The sequence below is a fragment of the Sebastes fasciatus genome, chromosome 21 (assembly GCF_043250625.1).
Source record: "Sebastes fasciatus isolate fSebFas1 chromosome 21, fSebFas1.pri, whole genome shotgun sequence".
Lineage (NCBI taxonomy): Eukaryota > Metazoa > Chordata > Actinopteri > Perciformes > Sebastidae > Sebastes > Sebastes fasciatus.
The window spans coordinates 22108922-22130304 of NC_133815.1; positions in this window are offsets into that span (position 1 = coordinate 22108922).

Below are 21383 nucleotides of genomic sequence, written 5' to 3' on the forward strand. Positions count from 1 at the left end.
AATAGTCTGTTAGAAACAAATTCAAGAAAAGCCACATTAAACCCATGTTCACATTTCAGTTGGCCTTTAACTCTCTCTAGTGTCTCCAGTAGCTCTCTTTCTTATGTACATATCCAACACGTTCTCATCCCAACTCGTCACATACTGCTGCTTTATCACGCCCCCTGGCGTCCCTTTATTTTAGACATCAAAACCACTATAGTTGTATCGGCGTCACTTAAGGTTTAGGAACGAAACCACTTATTTAGGTTTAGGAAAAAATTACGTGATTGGACTTAAAATACATTTGTAAAGTGAAAATGAAGTTGAACGTTGTGAACACGGGACATGAACAGCGGCCTCCTGGATGAACGCCTTGGCTTCGTCCCAAATTGCATACTATGCACTACATACTCAATATGTGTACTATCGTTCAACATACTTTTGTGTGAATAAACAATAGTATGTATCTTTTTGGACGTACTGAACTGTAATTTACGTCATCACTTCTTGAGAGCCTTCTTGCCGGTTGGAGACGTGTAACCATGGTAACCTGTGTCAACCTCATGTGACCAACATGACGGTTTGTGAGAATCAAAGTCTGAAATAATTTTAAATATATTATGCATAGCAAAGTGAAATCTCATACTTACACTTAAATTGAAGTGTTATTGACATTACAGAGCTGTCCGTCAACGTCTGTAATGAACGTTGTCGTCATACCACATTGCATTGTGGGATATTTATACAACCCAGTGTTGCATACTGTAATATTTCACTGGGAATTGTATGCAATTCAGGTACTATTGGTTTCATATTAAGGTTTCGGACATACTAAGAAATCTCACATACTGTTTTAACGTACTAAAAAGCATGTTAGCATGTTTGTTGGACCCAATTGCCCGCCGTTAGTGTGTCTTTTCGCTCTTTAAACTATGTCACCACAGTCACTCCCAGTTGCACTTTCCCTGAGCGTTTACTGTTGCCGCGGATGAGTTTTTCATTGTAGTTAATGGAAGCCCGGTGCCTCTCATACTGGTGCTTAAGGGTGCTTAAGGGTGCCTTAAGCATCGGTATCAAACACAAAGCCTCGGCATTTGACGCCCTGGGAATGACATATCATATCCCTTCTTAAATCTCAGTTTATGTCCCTTAATGGCCACCATCCATTAGTCAACACTTAAAAACTACTCAACTTTTTTATTCACTTTATACACTTTCAAACTCTCGCACTGACCTTATCGGGCTCTTTTGTATTGACTGTAACCAGTGGCTGTTTGTTTTAGTTGAGTGTTCAATACGTACATAATTACCAGGACATCACTCCCGGGGACCATTTAGTCTTCAGCAGCACTCCCAGTTGCCCCATCATAGACGGGAGAAAAAACATTTGCGGCTGTCCAAATTGCACCATCCTCTGGATCAGAGGATTTGAAAAGATATGCAGCACCCGAGGGATCCCACATGAGCCCTGATAGTCACAGTGGGGTTTAACTGTAGCTGAGATACTCATCTGAGACAAGAGAGCGGCAGCAGCAATCCTCCACTCGGACCCACCAAGGAGACCTATGGAGACGTAGTGGGAGGCCTTTTTACAGACAGCGTGTCAGGTCAAAGGTGATTTTACAAATGCACATAGGTCAAAATGTGTCTGACATTGAGTTTTAACTTTAGTTTAAGTCAGTGTTTTATAAGGTTTTCAGGTGTGGGCCCTTTAACTCTGTCTATGCTGCTTACTTTTGGGTAGAGTTCGACAGACAGTGAGAGAGAACTACTTCAGAGCTCTTTGTTGAGCATGTGTGGGTGCCTTTAGTGGTAAAAACAGGTTAATAATTCACATTCTGCAGCAAGAAGTTTTTTTTTCAGGAATAATATTTGTAGCCACTGTGTTTTATTATGCACATTAGGCAGTGGTGAGATCACTATCTGATTGCTTAAAAATCACCTTTCTACCATATCCTACCAACTGAAACTGTATTTTTCAATGATGTTATTGCCGTTTCAGTATTCTAATGTCACATTTTAAAGAGGTAATTTTGGCAATTTGCAATTAGTGATAAAAAGGGGCTAACAAAAAAAAGCCTAAATGTCAGCAGCGACTACACACAGCCTGGAGCGCTTTTATGTCGGGAGCTGATGGCTTCACACCAGGAAAGTATATTGGAAAATTAATTAAATGTTTTGTATTACGCAATTATCATAATTTTGTTTTCAAGTAGAACAAGAATATGTAAATGTCCTTTATGATGTCCCACAAATAAATGCAATTTAGTTAAAAGGGCTTTAATTGAATATATTTCGATTGTCAGAACAGTCACAGTAGAGAGTTGGCTGTGATCGGCCAACTGCAGCAGAGGCTCCTCTGGTTCACATGAGGTGAACCAGCAGAGTGGAGGCTTTCCAGCTTTACCGCCAACTAAATTCTCTGGTGGCAATCAGGGCCAATGCTAAACCGTAATGCTGCTGACCGGAGCGAAAATGCCTTGGAAAGGCCGGATTTTTGATACAAAACAATGTCTTTCTCCAACATAGGAGTATTTGAACTCCTCTAATACCTCTTTCACACCAATGACCCGGGTTGGACCTTTTGTCAATTCAAACCAAGCCAGTCAACCCAGGTTAATCCCTGGTCAGGACAATTCAGATACGACCTGAGTCACGACAAGGGAGCGATGCATACCAATGACCTCAGGTGTTAGAAATGGGCGGGTTACAGAGGAGGACCACAGAAAGAGGGGATGATAGTGAGATCATCAATGTGTGCAGAAATGTCAAATGTCACAGAAAGATGCATGTTTTTGGAATACAATAAAGTACATACAGTATTTTTACCTTTTTAAAATGTTAAACTCTGTCATATTGTGTTTCATGGAGCTGTAATGTAGCCTGTGCAAAAACATACAGACCACATACAAATTTACAGTATCTATTTTTCAACACTTTTTTTCCTCTGTCTATCTACAGTACCCATTTATCATATTAGACTACAATATGATAATATACATTTACAAAAGGATTACAGAAACTTATGAAGGCTGAAGTGTATATTTCACTCACTATCATCCCAGCAAAAATTTGCTTCATATAGTAGACCTACTAAAGTTTTTCAGCTGGACGTGTGGCAACTGTTGGATAATGTAAGAGTTTGTCCAAATGTAATCAAATGAATTGCTGGATAATGTAATGAACTATGACTGGGTTTGTTATTTATAATTATGATGCACCGATACTGATACTGGATCGGATATATCGGGCCGATACTGACTCATATAGCTGGATCGGATATCGGTGACAATGGGACTGATCTATTCAATTCAATTCTATGTTTATATGCTATATATACATTATATACTGGAGTTTTAATTGCTGCTTACGTTTTAACTAATTTATTGCTGCATTAAAAAGATTTACACTTGAATAGTAATTCCTGTTAATTTTGAAGATTTTTTACCAAGTTTTTGGTGTGTGATTTATTATTTTAATAATAAATAGCAATTCAGTAAATGTATATCTGTGTATTTATTTGTTACATTTTGTTTTACAAAGTTAGGAAAGCAATGTCTATGTCAAGCCTGATGTTGCATTACACATAAAAGAATGATCCCAGTCACTTCCACACAATGAAGCATACAGCTGATTAATTAAACACTGGTATCAGATCGGTACTCGGTATCGGCCGATACCCAGAGCCCAGGTATCAGATCGGTATGGGGACTGAAAAAGTCGTATCGGTGCATCTCTACTTTATAACACATGGACACAAATGTATTTTTTGCAGGCTTATTTGGAAAATTTAAAAAGTCTAAAAAGGTAACGTTACAAATGGAACATGCAAACATGCTTTAAAACCAGATGTGCTCACAGCTGGCTGTACCTTGAGGTGTTCGGCACAATGTATTTGTGTTTCTGTGTGCGGCGGATGCCCCTCTCATTCAGCAGCCTTGTTATGTTCATACACACACGTTGCCCCTCACCGTCCCAGTCAATAATAATAGACCCCTAAATGTTACCTAAAACACCCCCAACCCCTTTTCCCCATCCTCAAAATACTAAAAACTAAAAATAATACAATCCCCGATGTACAGTAAGCCGCTCCCTGTACCAAATTTAAATTCATCCATATATACTTGATCCCTCTTCACATTTTCTGCATCTCTACATGACAGATTGGTTATCGCCACCGCATGTACACTTAATTTTCACTATTCCGATAAGACCCAGCAACCCAGAGCAGTGCATTAAACATGCAGGCAGAGTGCTCGGTCAGCACAGATAGAGGGATTGAGTGGCAATCATTTTAAAGCGCGATGCTGGCTCTCAGCTCCACGCAGCCCTCAGACAGGAACCTGGGAAATGTGCTCAACACACTGACTGCTGGGAAACACCAGGGAATGATCTTACAGTTTGACTCCAACCACTCTGTTACCATCACATCAGTTCTTAGCTAACAGTGAGTATGCATGTAACACGCTCCAAGCTATTTTTGTGATTCGGTTAATTAGCAACCCCAGCGGGCTGACACTACTGTATTCTCTACAGATGAGATGAAGGGGCCCATCAACTACTGTAGGGAACCACAGAGCTGGAATCACTCTCATAACAATTGACAATTACATCTGTATATGTCAGTGCCACATATCTGCTCTGGGGCTGGACAGGATCTCTGCTGTCAGGCTCTGTTAAGGCCCTCAGTTCACAGTCATGTAGGAGCGTCGGGCAACTGAAAAGCAAGTTATTCACGCACCTTTCTCTCAAAAACATCCTTTAAAAAGATTCCAAACAAGTTCTGAACTCCTGCCAAGAGGAAACAGAAATGTGAGGTAGCATTGTTGTCACCTTAACATTCTCATCGCATTCTCATCAGCAAAACGGCGGATAAAAGCCTGTCAAACACAAAGGTATTTGGGATTTTCTAGGATTTAAGTGGATACGCAATTTTGCAAAAACAATTTCCGTCTCGGTAAATCAGCCACCTGAGCTTTTGTTTTAAATGGAGGAAAAAATCTTTAACTTTAAACACCATGAAGCCTCAGGTAAACAGAAATAAACCCGTTATCCATGAGGAAGTGAAGAGATAAATTCTGTTTAACTTAATATCACAGTGATATTCTCAATGTATATCAAGAATCAGTCTTCATTCAACATTTCTAAAACTCTGTCTGAAGACGTCTGAAGAATTGTAACATATGCACGTCTATGAAGTGTGCTGCCTTCTGTCTGTCATTATAGAAGAATTAGACCTTAGTTAGTTCATGGATAACTTTATTTTGTACTAAACTGAATGTCAATATGCCTTTTATACAATTTGTGTGATTATCAGTGTGTGTACTTACATGTGCATCAAATGCTCTTAATGCTGTTGACTCTGATCTGTGTGATATCCATCACCAGCAGCAGCGCCTGGCTGTAAAAACTGAGGCCGCCTTGATTTCGTGAGGTTATCGTTGCCCACGTGTGCATGAGTAAGGTAAGAAAAAGGTTTTATTTCTCTGTAGGGTCCTTTCCATAATGTTGTCAGGCACTTATAATAACAATCAGAGCCTGTCCAGATTGAAAAATGTGAGTGTAATAAATGTTTACAGGCATTATATTTGTTATTGGCTTATTTTGTTTACTCTATGTCTGGTTGTTTGTGACTTTTATTCTGGACTCCCTGCTTCTTAAATGGACTGTAGGGACAGAAGGTCAGCCATTAAAGGAACAGCTTGACATGTTGGGAAAGTCCCTTATGTGCTTTTTTGTTATGAGAAGATCACGATTATCTTATTTTAGCAAAACAGTCGTGCTGAGGGACACAGCCTGGCTCCGTCCGGAATTAAAGTTCACTTATCAACATATATCTTATTTGTTTGATCCGTACTGAAACTGAAGTGTAAATATGTCAGGGTACTTGTTTTACAGTGTTTGGGTTTCCCTCTGCTTCTAGTCTTGATGCTAAGCTAAGCTAACAACCTCCTCACTGTGGCTTCATATTTAATGTTAACAGTGGTGTCAATCTCCTCATCTAAATATTTCCCTAAACAATTCCCTAAATTTTGAACTATTTCTTTTAGAAGAAAGCCATATGCATACTTATCATATACAATAATGGTGTGTTAATGTTAGTCATTGGTATCATCTCTTCCTACAGTACATCGTCAAGTAACTAGAGCTGTCAATTGATTAAAATACTCAATCGCGATTAATCGCATGATTGTCAATTAATCGCACATTTTTTATCTGTTCAAAATGTACCTTAAAGGGAGATTTGTCGAGTATTTAATACTCTTATCAACATAGGAGTGGGCACATATCCTTGTTTTATGCAAATGTATATACATATTTATTATTGGAAATCAATTAACAACACATGACAATGACAAATATTGTCCAGAAACCCTCACAGGTACTGCATTTAGCATAAAAAATATGCCCATACAAAATCAAGCCCAACAGGCAACAACAGCTGTCAGTGTGTCAGTGTGCTGACTTGACTATGACTTGCCCCAAACTGCATGTGATTATCATAAAGTGGGCATGTATGTAAAGGGGAGACTCGTGGGTACCCATAGAACCCATTTACATTCACAAATCTTGAGGTCAGAGGTCAAGGGACCCCTTTGAAAATGGACATGATAGTTTTTCCTCACCAAAATTTAGCTAAAGTTTGCTAAAGTATTTAGCCTCCTTCACAACAAGCTCTTATGATATCAATGGATATCATAGGTTTTTTAGTTTCATATGATGACAGTACGCAAGTTGAGTTAAAGAAATGAGTGCCGTTAAAACAAATCGGCGTTATTATGGCATTAACTTTGACAGCCCTAGTAGTAGTAATATTTCCCAGACCCTGCAGTGGTAATCATGTGATAGATAGTGTCTGTCAGAGAGGCATGTAGGAGTTTTCTGAATCCATTGTTTGAGTCACAGTGGACTCCAGGCATCGGTCACTCCTGAACATCCTTGTAGAAAAACCTCGGACTGCCATTAGTGATTCACTGGACCAAATGTCACTCCTGTGGTAGCGCTGATCCGGCGCCTAGTGTGAACGCTCTTGTTCTGCGTTTGCCTTTCAAAACCCTCGAGTGGACTCCTAGGCCACATTAAAAGTGGAGTGATCAGAGAGGCACAGCAAGTGATTGTGAACAAGCCCTGAGGCACATGCCAAGGCTCCCCTCGTTAGAAAACCTGAGAGACTGTCAACGGCAGATCCACCGGGATCCGTAACAAAGCTCACCCCATGAAACGCTTCAAAGACACGCTCTCATTTGAATAAGTTCAGATGAGCCCCGTTGCGCACTCTCCCCATCCTGCACACGAGGCATTGTATCCGTGCATGGCATTGAATCCCAAACAGTACAACAGGCTCTCTGACCTCTCTGCCAATAAATCCCAGTGCGTCTTCCGGGAGGTAGCGAGCCGGTGAGCTCTTAAATAGCAGGTAAGGGACAAGCGTGAAGATTGTGTTTACCAGCCAAGGACAAGGGAGGCAAATCTCACCGGGCGGGGAAGACAGCGCACAATAGATCTTGGCAGCACCTGTTAAAACATTTAACAGGTAGACTTTTCAAAAGCCGCTTCTTTACTCGAAAGGGTAAGAGTAGAAAATGAAAGTAAAGGAGAATGAAGCAACACAAGGAGGGGTAAGGTCTCTATGTCCATATTTCATGCACAATGTTGGGATAGAGACTAAGCAAGACAAATCGGACTATATGGATAATAGCTACATCATACTAAAACAACACAGCAGAGACTGTGGCGAGAGACCCGTGGGTACCCATAGAACCCATTTTCATTCACATATCTTGAGGTCAGAGGTCAAGGGACCCCTTTGAAAATGGCCATGCCAGTTTTTCCTCGCCAAAATTTAGCCTAACTTAATAGCGTTATTTAGCGTTCTTCTCAACAAGCGAACGTGACATAGTTGGTACCAATGGATTCCTTAAACTTTTTTAGTTTCATATGATACCAGGATGTTCTAGCTTGAAAACTCGGCAACAACCTCTGAAAGACAGAATAGCGGCCGGTCTGCCGGCGGGCCATCAGAGTTTTAAGGGGTTAAAAGAAAGGAAAAGGAAAAAAAAAATACACATGAACAGATACATGTAAATGTACTTCAACATTTAAGTAAAAAAAGTAGTAAAACAACAGCAAAAACAGACAGGAAACACATGCATATTAATATGCACATATAGAGTGAACGCAGCAGACATAAACAGCAGTAAGTAGAGCACATTTAGCACCTTTAAAGTCATTCTCTTAATAATAATTTAATAATCCTGCTGTGGTTATACTGGCACCCGGCTTGTGTGGGTGTATTATGAAAGAAAATATATTGAGTTAAGGCTGTTTTGGACTTTGAAGCAGACCTTGCCTGTCTCTGTGTGAGTGGCTGCATAATGCCTTTGACAATGCTGCTGCTAATAGTCGGTTGGACAATTACCACCATACAGTATGTGTGTGTGATGTCTGTATGCGTGTAAATTCCATTTCTTCTTTTGATGCGCTCTCAGTTTTTTTTGTTTCACAGTATTAGGCGAGATGCATTTATATTAGTTAGCTTCATGAGCAGTCTAACTCATTCTGGTTGGTTTGGTAACAACACAGTCTTCCAGCTTTAGGTACTCATTCAATCTGTTCTGCTCTGTACTTTATCACATTTTTACATCACTACTACATTTTCATACTGTACTACCGACATTACCTGTTTCTACTTCAAATGTCATCTCTTTTCAGCCTGAAGGATTCTTATATTTATCAAGTGCTTATGGCTAAATCAATCCATCTACTCTCTCTGGTGGTTGAGCGTGTTGTGTCGTGTTGGGTATATAATGCACAATAAGTGTGTTTTCACCCACCTGTTTTCATGAGCATTTTTCAATTTGCATATAAGAAACCTGAGGGATGATGCCGGAATTGAAAACATCTTTACGTTGGTGTCTTCATATTTACACAACGCAATTTAATTTGCATTTTTCTTTGCTGATTTTCTGAGGAATCCTGTTAAATATTGCTCAACATGTGGATGAAAATTAAAAATCCTGACCAAAAATAAAATAGACATGAATATGGTACTTTATTTGACCATTTGTAGTTTATGTAACGTCTACTTCACTGAAATTCAGAGGGGAATGTTGTACTTTTTAACTCCACTACATTTATTTGTAGTTATTAGTTATTTTTCAGTTTACAATCTCACCTAAATAACATTCTATAAGATGCATATGATAAACTGCTATCCAAGATTAAACCAGTGGTTCCCATATTCATGTGGCTTGTTACAACTTAATGTACATAAAAGCTGTGTTTTGGGGCTTCTTGCTACAATTCAGATGTCTATGAGATTTTAGCAGTTCCCCTTAAAGGAGCAGTGTGTAGGATTTAGCGACATCTAGCGGTGAGGTTGCAGATTGCAACCGATTGAAACCTCTCCCGTGAACCAAGCATGTAGGAGAACTACGGTGGTCAATGTGAAAACGTGAATGGCCCCATCTAGAGCCTAGAGTTGTTGTAAGTAGCAGAGCCAGTGCGTAGAGTGTGTGTATGTGGGAAGAGTGGTGAAGCAAGAGAGCGAGAAGTTGCAGTTTGTGCAAAAATAAATACTGCAGCTCCTCAAGACCGACAGAGGTTTCCCGTGTCTTGTTTCCCGGCGGCTGAGTGGAGTGACGGAAGTTAACACCGGAGCGTTATCCATTCCGGCCCAAACAGGAAAAGTTAACAGTGTTTGGTTTGTCCGTTCTGGGCTCCTGTAGAAACATGACGGAGTTCGTGAAGAGGGGACCCGCTCCCTATGTAGATATAAACGGCTCATTCTAACGAAAACACAATTCTTATTTACAGGTGATTATACATTAAAGAAAACATTGTATAAATATTGTGTTCCATTTCTCCCATAGATCCCCCTAAATGTTACACACTGTTCCTTTTAAGAGAGATTTTCTATTTCCCAGATGTAGGGAACCACTGTACTATAAGCTAATTAAAACCTAAACCAGCTGCAGCACAGAAGTAAAATGCTATTTGTGCTTTGATGAATCAGTATTAACAATCTACTAATAATAAATCCATCTGAGGGACCATTTTACTTTAAGTACATTTTGCTGATAATACTGCAGTACTTCTACTTGAGTAAGGTTTTGAATGCATGACGTTTACTTGTAATGGAGTATTTATACGGTGTAGTATTGGTACCGTTCCTCAAGTAATAGATCTGAACACCACTGCATAGCTGGCAAGAATAACGGTAAAGCCATACAAATGTAAGAGGCATATTTTCCTCCTGAAACGATGCTGCTCTGTTGTCACAGTGGTGAGAAATGTGTTCCCTCCGAGACAAGTTAGAAAGAATGTTCTATACAAGGTCACACCTATCGACCTGCCTCTGATGGATTTGATATTTAGCCCACATCTCCTCTACGGCCTTACTCACATCACGGCCATTTGAAGTCCTGTCACACTCCGCGAGGGAGAATATTCTACCTGGGAGATTGGCATTTTCATTTGGAAAGAAACTATATGGCGGCAAAGTGCCGTCGTCATGTTGGAGCTCTCGCATTATGTCCAGACCCTCTTTATTTTCCACCGCTGTCGAAAACGATTAGCATTTCTGCTTCTCTTCCCTAGTTTTTTTTTTATTCATTGAAATTGTGTTTGGTGACCTTAGCATCAAATTCTGAAATAATAACATACTCAATACTGCATTATTATATTGCAGCTTCACTCTGCAGCTTCAAAACTGGCTCACGTTCATGACTCACATTAAGAATCTATATTAAATTCATAAATTTACACAAAACGGTCAGCACCGGCATCAAACATAGTTAGAGGCGATTGCCGTTCACTTCTATTTGACCAGGCGTTGAATACTTATGTGAGCTAAATCCCTTATTTAGGCTGAAAATTGATGATGTCACACATCAGTGGTCTAATCCTCTGAGTTAGTCACAGTGTGGTTTGTATGCCATGCTGCCGGACTGTATACATTATGCACTAATGTATAGTGGCCTGATATGTATAGTCTACAGTCTGCTGTTGTCCGCTATGAGTTAGTGTACTGTGTAAGCAAACAGTTCCTCTGAGACTAAGAGGTTGTTTTTCTGATTTGAAATGCTTACAATGCATAATTAAATGAAATGGTAATTCAAGCTATTATGCTCATTCAGCCTCACTCCCTCACATAACTTAAAGGGACTCTATGTAAGAATCAGAAATTGCTTGACTTTGATACTGAAATATCTTGTTCCTATTTGTATTAGACCAGAACAGGTCAGATCGGGGACTTACAGGAAAATCCTGTCAGAAGGGGATCAATCATGACCTTAATTAAGGGAGGGTGTGTGTTATTTTGTTTTGATATACTGATGTACTCGAAAATATAATTCAGTTTTTGTGTTGACTGCAGAGACGCAAGGCTCAGATCTTTTATGCAAATAAAGGGTCTTTTGCCTCTCCACTAACCTTCCTTTCCTGAGTCTGATTTTGTACCTACAACAGCGACACCTGTGGCCGTTAAGTCAACGGAAGTCAGCGTCCTGTTGCTCGCGCTTGTGCTCGCTCTACAGAGACATGAACGAGCATCGGTCAAAACAGTGAGGCGACACACGTCAGCTAAAACCACAATATCACTCTATATTTCAGCTGCTTGGCAGTAATGTTAGCTGACCAGATGAAGGTCTCTCCATGAATCAATGCTGATCCTAGTGTTAACTTTTTGTGCTTCGGCCGGCCTCCCGACTGTAGTCAGAAGGAACAGGGGAGACACCGGAGTTTCGGTCGGAGACGATAACGTTACTCACTCCGGAGCCCCGTCACTTCAGGAAACAAGATACAGGAAATCTCTGTTGGTCTGGAGGAGCTGCAGCACTTATTTCTGCACAAATTATCCACTTTATTATCCACTGTACATTCACTAAATATTCAATTGGGACACCGACCGAATGATTTATACGTGTAAGAAGTTACAAACAGTACCTTTAATGTATCCAGGACATACAACACAGTACTTCTGTATATGTGAGGAGAAAAAGTGGAGTTTAGAGGACATTAATGTTCAGGAATAAGGAAACATTTGTGTTTATGCCTTCAAGTGTTCAGAGAATCTCTTCACATTTCATCACCAGCCAAAGTTCAAAAGTGAAGACATCAACTTCTTCACACATTGTGAATTTCATTTAACGGCTTATGACTTCAGCCCATGTTGATTAAAGATGGTTGTAAAGAAAGGCAGAGCCCTCTACCTCTGACTGTAACTGTATTTATTGACAATAAATTCCAGTAAATGAAGACTGCAGACAGGAGCAGGGGATAATTCTGCTTTTAAATATGAAAAAAAGGAGACATTGAGACTGGAAATTAAGCCGTTCAGGGACGGTGGTACACTGAAAGCTTCAGTTGCAGAGAGGTAAATTGACTGATATTGAGCATTTGACCATGAGCCAGCAGGGCTGCGTTTTAATGGCATGTTTCAGGGGTCATTTTACATCTGTGGGGCTCGGTCGAAGGAGGAGTCGCAGCACTCATCTCCTCAAGGCTTTGGAGAGGATGAACTGACAATCACCTTGATGACGCAGACTCTTTTTTTAAGGATTGTGTGTGCTTAAAGCCTTGAGATAATGAAGAGATGACAGGTACTGCACGCTTTATCCTCCAGAACCAAGTGTGCATTGTTTGCATGGCAGGGCAGGCTGAAAGGGAGGAGAGGCATGGGGGTAAACAGGGACTATGATGAGTCAGTGTATTAAGCTGCAGTGAAGGGCATGAGATCGGTGAGTGGACGGGCCACCGGACCCCGACTACACAAACAAAACTTTGAATTTTCCCTTGAAAAATTGCTAAGCCTCTAAAGCTTTCCATTCTACTACATTTGTGTTTAACCACTCAAATTCGTAGCAATTTTCTAAACAATGTGTGGTTGATTTCAGACAGAGGTAGAAAAAAACAGTCTTAACATTTCTTTCCAGCTGTTACGTGCCTGCAGGGCCAGACAGGCCCCCCAAATGTTGATTTTAGTTTGCTGAGGTGACAACTCATCAGCTTTAGCTAGATAGCTAATTAACTAACGTTAGTGTCATGAGTTGGTCAAAATTGCTATCTCTAGCTATTGTTTGAATTAGGGCTGTCAAAGTTAACGCGATAATGATGCATTAACGCAAATTTGTTTTTACGCCACTAATTTCTTTAACACATTAATGCAACTTGCGATTTTAAGCGATTTTAGACCTAGTGTGAAGATACTGGCTTAATAACGCTCCAAACTTACTATACATTTTGGCGGGAAAAAACTTAAATGGCCATTTTCAAAGGGGTCCCTTGACCTTTGACCTCAAGATATGTGAATGTAAATGGGTTCTATGGGTACCTACGAGTCTCCCCTGTACAGATATGCCCACTTTATGATAATCACATGCAGTTTGGGGCAAGTCATAGTCAAGTCAGCACACTGACACACTGACAGCTGTTGTTGCCTGTTGGGCTGCAGTTTGCCTTGTTATGATTTGAGCATATTTTTCAATGCTAAATGCAGTACCTGTGAGGGTTTCTGGACAATATTTGTCATTGTTTTGTGTTGTTAATTGATTTCCAATAATAAATATATACATACATTTGCATAAAGCAAGCACATTTGCCCACTCACATATTGATAAGAGTAATAAATACTTGACAAATCTCCCTTTAAGGTACATTTTGAACAGATCAAAAATGTGCAATTAATTTGCGATTAATCGCGGTTAACTATGGACAATCATGCGATTAAAGCAATTCAATATTTTAATTGATTGACAGCCCTAGTTTGAATGTTTCCAGCTACCTAATAAAACAAGAATTCAGAGGTTTTAAATGCTTGATGGCTACATAGCTGATATTTTTCCAAAAGACTGAGGCTAGGTGTCCGGGCAGAAGGTCAGCATCCTCACCAGTTGATGATTCATGCAGAAGTCTAATAAGGAATGTAAGATCAGCCTCTAACATTAGTCTCCACTCTGCAACCATGTCTCCTTCAAAATTACATTCCCAAACAAATAAACTGCATTCTCAATTACGTTTTGAGGAAAACGTAATTTCTCCCGTATTACGGTTGTAGTTTTAAACAGTTTTAAAATGGTGGTTAATGTTGTAAGCTAAACAAAAGGACCGGCTTCTGCACAGTGGGAGGGATATCGTTACACAGTGGATTTACAATTCGTGATTGGGTCTGCATGAATAGTACATGGACTCATGAATACTTTTTTTCTGTTTCACTTGAGTTCATTGTTTAAAGTTTCATTGCCTTGTTGTCTCAGAGGCTTTTCCTCCTTGACAAGAATATGAAAACTGAGAAACAGGTATAGGCTCAAATACTTATTGAGTGCCAACTCAGAATAACACAAAGTTAGAAAGTTGCTGCTGTTGTTGTGCGAATTAAAACTAGGGTTGGTAATCTTCTTCAAAAACATTTATTGTTATATTTGTTGAAATATAACAACTTTACATCCTGACAGCAATCAATAAATCAAATGCCCTGACAAAAAAAAAGAAAAAATCCAGCATCTGTGGCTGTTGCAGGACTGTAATAAACCCGTCCAATGATGATTTTGACAATGTGGATGCGACGCGAGATTTCAGAGCGGGACTTCTCCGAGTGAGAGACACAATAACAAACAGACCGGATCAAAAGACATTTTATTTCTCTGTAGGGTCCTATCTCTAATGTTGTCAGACACCTAACAATCTGAGCCTTTCAGTGGCAAAACCAGTAGTGGACGTAAATTGACGGTTACCTTGAGCAATTAGGCTACATTTCAGCCTGTTTAGCAGCTGCTGTCTGCAGCATACTCCCTCAATACTGGACCAATTTAAAACAATTTTGTCCCCATTAGTCACTTAGACACAAAAACACGGGAAAATACAGGTTGAAAAATACCAAAGTTACCCTTCAAGGTTTTTCTTTCAATCCACGGTACAAATATTCAGCAAATCAGCTTTAGAATATTCAACAGAGATGAGAGTTTTGATTAACATGAAGAGTAGGTATTAATAACAATTTAATGTTCACCTTGTTCACACTATTATCCTCTACAGTTATGACCTTAATCTCAATATGAAGATAAAGGCTCTTAATAATAAATTCACAAATATCAGCTCTAAAAAAAATAGCTCTAGTCTTAATGGAAACCTCTAGCCTTGAATAACCTTTGAGATTGTATCAGCCTGTGATGATCAATATATGTCAGGAGTCGTTTTAGAGTGAAATGTGTCTGCTGTTACAGCCTCTTTCTATCTGCTTCTCCTCCCGTTAATGATTTCCTCTGGTCTCCCAGAAGGACTTTCAACAATCCCCACTAGAATAGGCCTCAACTTGTTGCACGCAGCTTTTGATTAAAAAGTGTAGGTGGAGAGAGCGGCAGCGCTGCTGGTGATAGTACAAACAAGTAAATGACCATTTTTTGTGGGTGGGAAGCAGTTATCCTCCTCACTGCCTTTAAGGTTTGCATATGAAGTGAGAATTGGATGCTCAATATACATCAGTGTTAGACTGATATATGGGGCTAATATTGGACCATTAACTGCAGCCTGTGAGTCACTTATTCAGAGTCACCACTGAGTGTCATTGAAGGCTAAAAGTAGATCAATACTAAAATGTTGTAATTTAAAAAATGTGAACTTTCGCTGAACCCCACGAGCAATATGATTCAGCCGTGGTTCAGCATGGGCAAGCTGACATTTCCCCAAGTCTTCTCAGTCATGCAGGAAAGTAAGATTGTTTGTCCACACACTTCTGCAGCGTGGCAGAGTTTTACATGTGAACAGAGGAGTAAAAACAGTATCATGGAGAGATACGTGACCTGAGGAGAGGACATAACAATAACTTTTATTTATATAGCACCTTTAAAAAGTGTTTAGAAAGTGCTTTGACAGCAAAGTGAAAGCAAAAGCAGGATACCCAGAAGGCAATATAACAAAAGCCAAACAGTGAGGCGCAAAAACATAGCAGAGAGAAGACAAATGATGACGAGAGATAAGAACGGTAGAAGAGATGAAAACAATACAAACAATAAAAAACGTGTCAATAAAATAAATACAAATAAAAAGAATAAAAGCAATAAAAAGACGGCATCACATAAAAGCAAGTCTATAAAAATGGGTTGATTTAAAAGAGGTCACGGATTCTCCAAGCTCTATCTCCTCGGGCAGGTCGTTCTAAAGCGGAGTGGCCCTGACGACATAAAGCACGGTCACCTTTAGATTTAAACCTGCGGTAGGCAGAAATCTTTTGGCATCATTGGGCAAAAATTCCATAATAATTTTTCAGCATATTGTAAATCAAGTGTTCTGAGAGAAAACTAGACTTCTGCACCTCCTCATGGCTCTGTTTTCAGGCTTTACAAAATCTAGCCTTTGACGGGAGACTTTAGCCAATCACAGGTCATTTCAGAGAGAGAGAGCGTTCCTATTGGCTGTTCATTCAACGGAGGCAGCTGTAAATCACTTGCGAACTTCCATTAAATGGTCAAACTAGGCAACGCTGATCAAATATGAATCAATATTATGTTACTGTAATGCCTATTTCTCTCGTCAAATGTTTTCAGAAACATCTTGCAGTGTACTGTTTAGCTGTAAAATGAGAAAGTGTTCTCCGGCTGGTGGGCGGGGCTTGGTATTTCCTCAACTGATCTCACTATGGCTGCCGGGGGACAAACTTTCTCCCAGGGACATAAATAGCGGTCTCCTAGGTGAAAGTCCTGTGTTAGTTTGACCCACCCATCCACCCTGACCTCTTCCCTACGCAGACTTCTGCGGACTATGATTAGAAACGTATTTGTGGTCAAAAACAAACGGGAGAAAAATACATTTCTCTCGAAACTTAATTGACAATGCAGTTCCATTGTATGGGAACGTGACCAGGCTGTACATTCTGGAGATGGTTCTTATTTGACATGCCAGAAAAGAGTGAGGACTGAAGAAAGACAAGTATCTTATTTTGCTGCAAGCATTCAGTCTTTTATGACTCATGCAGCACCACTGTAGAGCCAGTCAGTGGAAAATGATCACCAGTAGTCAAAGGTGTTCTTTTGTACCGCATGGTGTTAGGGCTAAGTGGTTGACATGAAAGATTGGACAGCTGATTCTCAGGCCCAGGTACAAGTCTCCAATATTTCGTAAAGTGTTATATCGTTTTTTTTTGTTTTTCAACAATACTCCTTGTTCTTTTTTCCCACACTGAAACCTGCAGTGCTAGGGTGGTGATTCAACTCTGGTATTTTGGAGGCTGTAGTTGGTGGTGCTATTAACACACACAGCGTGTCTTGAAGCCATGCTGCAAGTGCCTCTCATACCCGTCTATGGCAGACCCTCCTCCACCCACACCCCATGGGGTGCACATTAAAATTAATTCTTAATGAGGCTGAACCCACAGAGCACAGCTAGAAGACCCCACTTGTGTTCATTTAATTATAAGAAATATTGGTGACTTTTTACCTCAAGTACCCCTATTCAGCATTTATAAGCAGTATACAAAAAAAATTGTTCATAACACACTACTATGTAGTTGTAAGCCGATAGAAGGACATTTTAAAGTGTTCGTTAATGTACAGTATTTGTCTACAATTATAACTTCTCCTATGAAGACATATTTTATATGATTACATCTGTGTTTTACTATATTGTCATCAATTATATGTTTATAGTGCACCTTATGGAGGAGGAGTTTTAGTGGTTAACAAATATATTAATGAACACTTATATCTGCTTACATGTCTGTTGTCAATCATTTATTACATATTTATTTACTGCTTATACATGATAAATAGCGTGACTAAAAGTAAAGTGTTTCAAGTCTGTCTATTATATATTTCTATAAACTATATATTTATGGTGATCATGTAGCTAAGATCCAATAGGACTGAGATTTTTCCACAGCGACAAAACTAAATAATTAAGTGATTGATAATGATTAAAGCATCTCTCCAAGCTCTATCTCCTCAGGCAGTTCGTTCTAAAGCCGAGGGGCCCTGACGGCATAAAGCACGGTCACCTTTAGATTTAAACCTGCAGTAGGCAGAATATTTTTGGCATCATTGGGCAAAAATTCCATAATAACCTTTCAGCATATTGTAATTCAAGTGTTCTGAGAGAAAATTAGACTTCTGCACCTCCTCATGGCTCTGTTTTCAGGTTTTAAAAAATTTAGTCTGTGACGGGAGACTTTGACCAATCACAGGTCATTTCAGAGAGAGAGCGTTCCTATTGGCTGTTCATTCAACGGAGGCAGCTGTCAATCACTCGCAAACTTTGATTAAACGGTCAAACTAGGCAGCGCTGATCAAATATGAATCAATATTCTGTTACTGTAATGCCTATTTCTCACCTCAAATGTTTTCAGAAACAGCTTGTAGTGTACTGTTTAGCTGTAAAATGAGAAAGTTTGCTCCGGCTGGTGCTTGGTATTTCCTCAACTGATCTCAACATGGCTGCCGGGTCACAAACTTTCTCATTATACAATGTATATCTTTTCACATGCACAGCTCCTCTTATGTGATTGCAGTTTATGTGCATTGTATTGCGCTACAGATCTTTATTTTTAGGAAATCCTCGGGGAGAATCCTGCGTTTCCTCCCAGATACATTCATTACAGTAGATTGACGTAGAAAGGCTTGTTTGGTAATCAGTTAATAGCTCTAACCCTTTGGCAAAATTAGCATAATCTTGTAAGTGCCAGATGCAAAGGCAGGATGCATTGCAATCCCAAGTCAGATCCCAACTTGGCCAGTACTTTCAAATATGATATCAAATGATGACTAATAAACAAAGGCATATTTTATCGCGGAGGATAATAAAGAGATCTATATTTGGTTCCCACAAAGGAGGAGTCGTACTCCAGAGGCCACTCAACTTCCTGCATTCAAGAGGCAATTATATGAGAGCTAATTGGTGCACTGTACGTTGTAATTAGCCGTGCACATTGTGATCAATGTGTTGTTGTTGAAAGTTCCTGAGCTTCATTTGGAGATGCAACACCATGTCAAGGAGACTATTTCATACCCTAAAGTGATCATAAATGATAACCAGTCTTACTTCTCTAAAGTATAATGAGCTGATTAGAGTAGAGATCCAGTGAAGAGGTAGCATACTATACCAGGAAAAATGGGAAGTTCATTACTTTTAATTACAGGTATCCTGTGAGTTTTCATTGTAAACCAACACGCTTACCAAAACACTCTGAGCCCCTTTTTCCTGAAATAGGCCTTTTTTACAAGTAGGCATGTCACAATAAGTAAAGCACAGATTTAAATTATAAAATGAACGACTGTTATCAGCATGCACAATACCAAGACCCTGAGACTGATGCAGGTAAATACACCTGTGGTTTTCAGCCGTCCGTGAAAGAGGCATATTGTGTTTATCCTTATAGGCCATTTAGGTGATGAGCTGATTTAGACCTCTTTTCAGAAGTGTGTGTTGCATCTGTTAGGGAGGGACAAATTACACGGTTATCATCGCCTCCATTTGGCCATGCACGGCTAGGGCATGGAAACATGGAGTGAAGTGCAAGCGGCATATGAGGAAGCAGGTTAGATATTGAATCTGCATGTGGTAGAGATGTTGAGTTATCTTTTAAGTGTTGACAGAGACGGCACAGTACCGTTTGGGCTCAGCCGCCCTAACAAGCCATGTCAAATATGTATTTATTAGTCAATGATCCTGGGAGACGTGGTATTTGGTTTACGTGCTGCACGGGGCCAACGATTAAAAGTAGCCATGTACTGCTGAAAACCACGCTTCGGAGCGCGCCCATTCTTATCAGTACATGGAGTCTGACAACATCACATAATTGCTCCATGTCTCCTCTCACCTTTGACCTGAGCAGGTCTGATTATCCACAAGTAAAGCCATGTAGGTGCAGGTGGGCAGGACCTCCGAGACCTTACAGACATGCCTGCCTCATAAAACATTTTGCAAAACCTTTTTTGAATGCTTTAGTGACACCAGCTAGAAGTTTTCTTCTTCCTTTTCTCTTTAATGATGCTTTACGACCTTTTACAGATTCCAGCGTGCATGTGAGTCCTTACACAATAGAATACAAATAATGAAGGGAAGCGCCCATTATAAAAACAGCAGTACACCACCGCACATTACGGCTGCACGATAACGGCCAAAATGATAATCACGATTATTATTACGATTATTCATTGATTTTAGGGACAAAATATTTTTATTGCACTGCTTTCATTTTCATGTTGTGTTACATTCCTGCTAACGTACAAGTCTTTGAATAAAAATAAGACTTATAATCAGGTTCTTCTTCACCTGAATTCAGTGCATTTTCATTTTCCCCGTCTGCTCTCTGTTGAATATTACTCTTCTGCTCTGGACTGCGTGCTAGTGATGCGCAGGTCGACCCACAACCTGCGAGTCCCACGGGTTGGGCGGGATCGTGTAAGCTGACTAGAAAATATCATGGGTTTGGGCGGGCGGGTAAAGTGACAAAACAACGTTCCAAGTAAGTTACGCTGTTCCTTTACTTTATGAAGATAATAAATGAATAACGAGGAGCCTCCGTAGTCTGCTGCCCATCACCGCTTCACGTCTTCCGTTCCTCCCTTCACAATAAACTCCCCGGACACATACACTGAAACACGGCTTACTAGAGGGAACTTAAGTCATTCACAACTCAACTAAATAATTTACACATGTTTACAGTTAGCTATTAGCCGCCGAGCTAACGCGCTCTGCTTGTGTAAACAGTGGCGGAGGATGAGAGACAGCAGACAGAGCAGATTGAAATGTTGCTTTCCTACATGTTTAACCGTTACATCGTGTTTATGCTTGTTGAGCAGGTGTAATAACGTATCTTGGCTTTACACTTGCAAAGTTTTATTGCAATATATATTTCGTGGCACGATATTTCGTCCCACCCCTATTAATCGGTGAATGACATTCTCAGTAGAGGTCCACTCAAAGATCCTAGTGCTTTCCAGACCCACCAGCTACTGCAGAGTGACAAAAGACCCCTCACATTCAATGTGCTGTTTCTTCCCCTCTATTTTTTCTGTACCACCAAATACCACTTGATGTTGCTGAGCAACTAATGCCAGAAAAGAGCAAGGGGGAGAATGGAAAAGGAATAATGCAGCAGAGAAAATGACAGAGGAAGGACGATACAGCAATAGCACATAAGGAGAGGAAAAGGGCAGGAAGGCAAATTGGATATTGGTCTGACATGGAAATCAGGAAACATGTCCTATTTTAGGTAGAGGGGCTCAAGAAACTGGAGTGTATGCGCAAACAAGACAACAACATTTGTAATGACCGATGCATTTCTTACTAAAACAATTGCATATGGTATAACAGGACATACACTGTCACATACTGCATATTACAGACATATCTTACATGGATGTGTTCGGTGTTTGTTTTAGTTTAGTGCCATTGTAGGGAACATTCTGTGT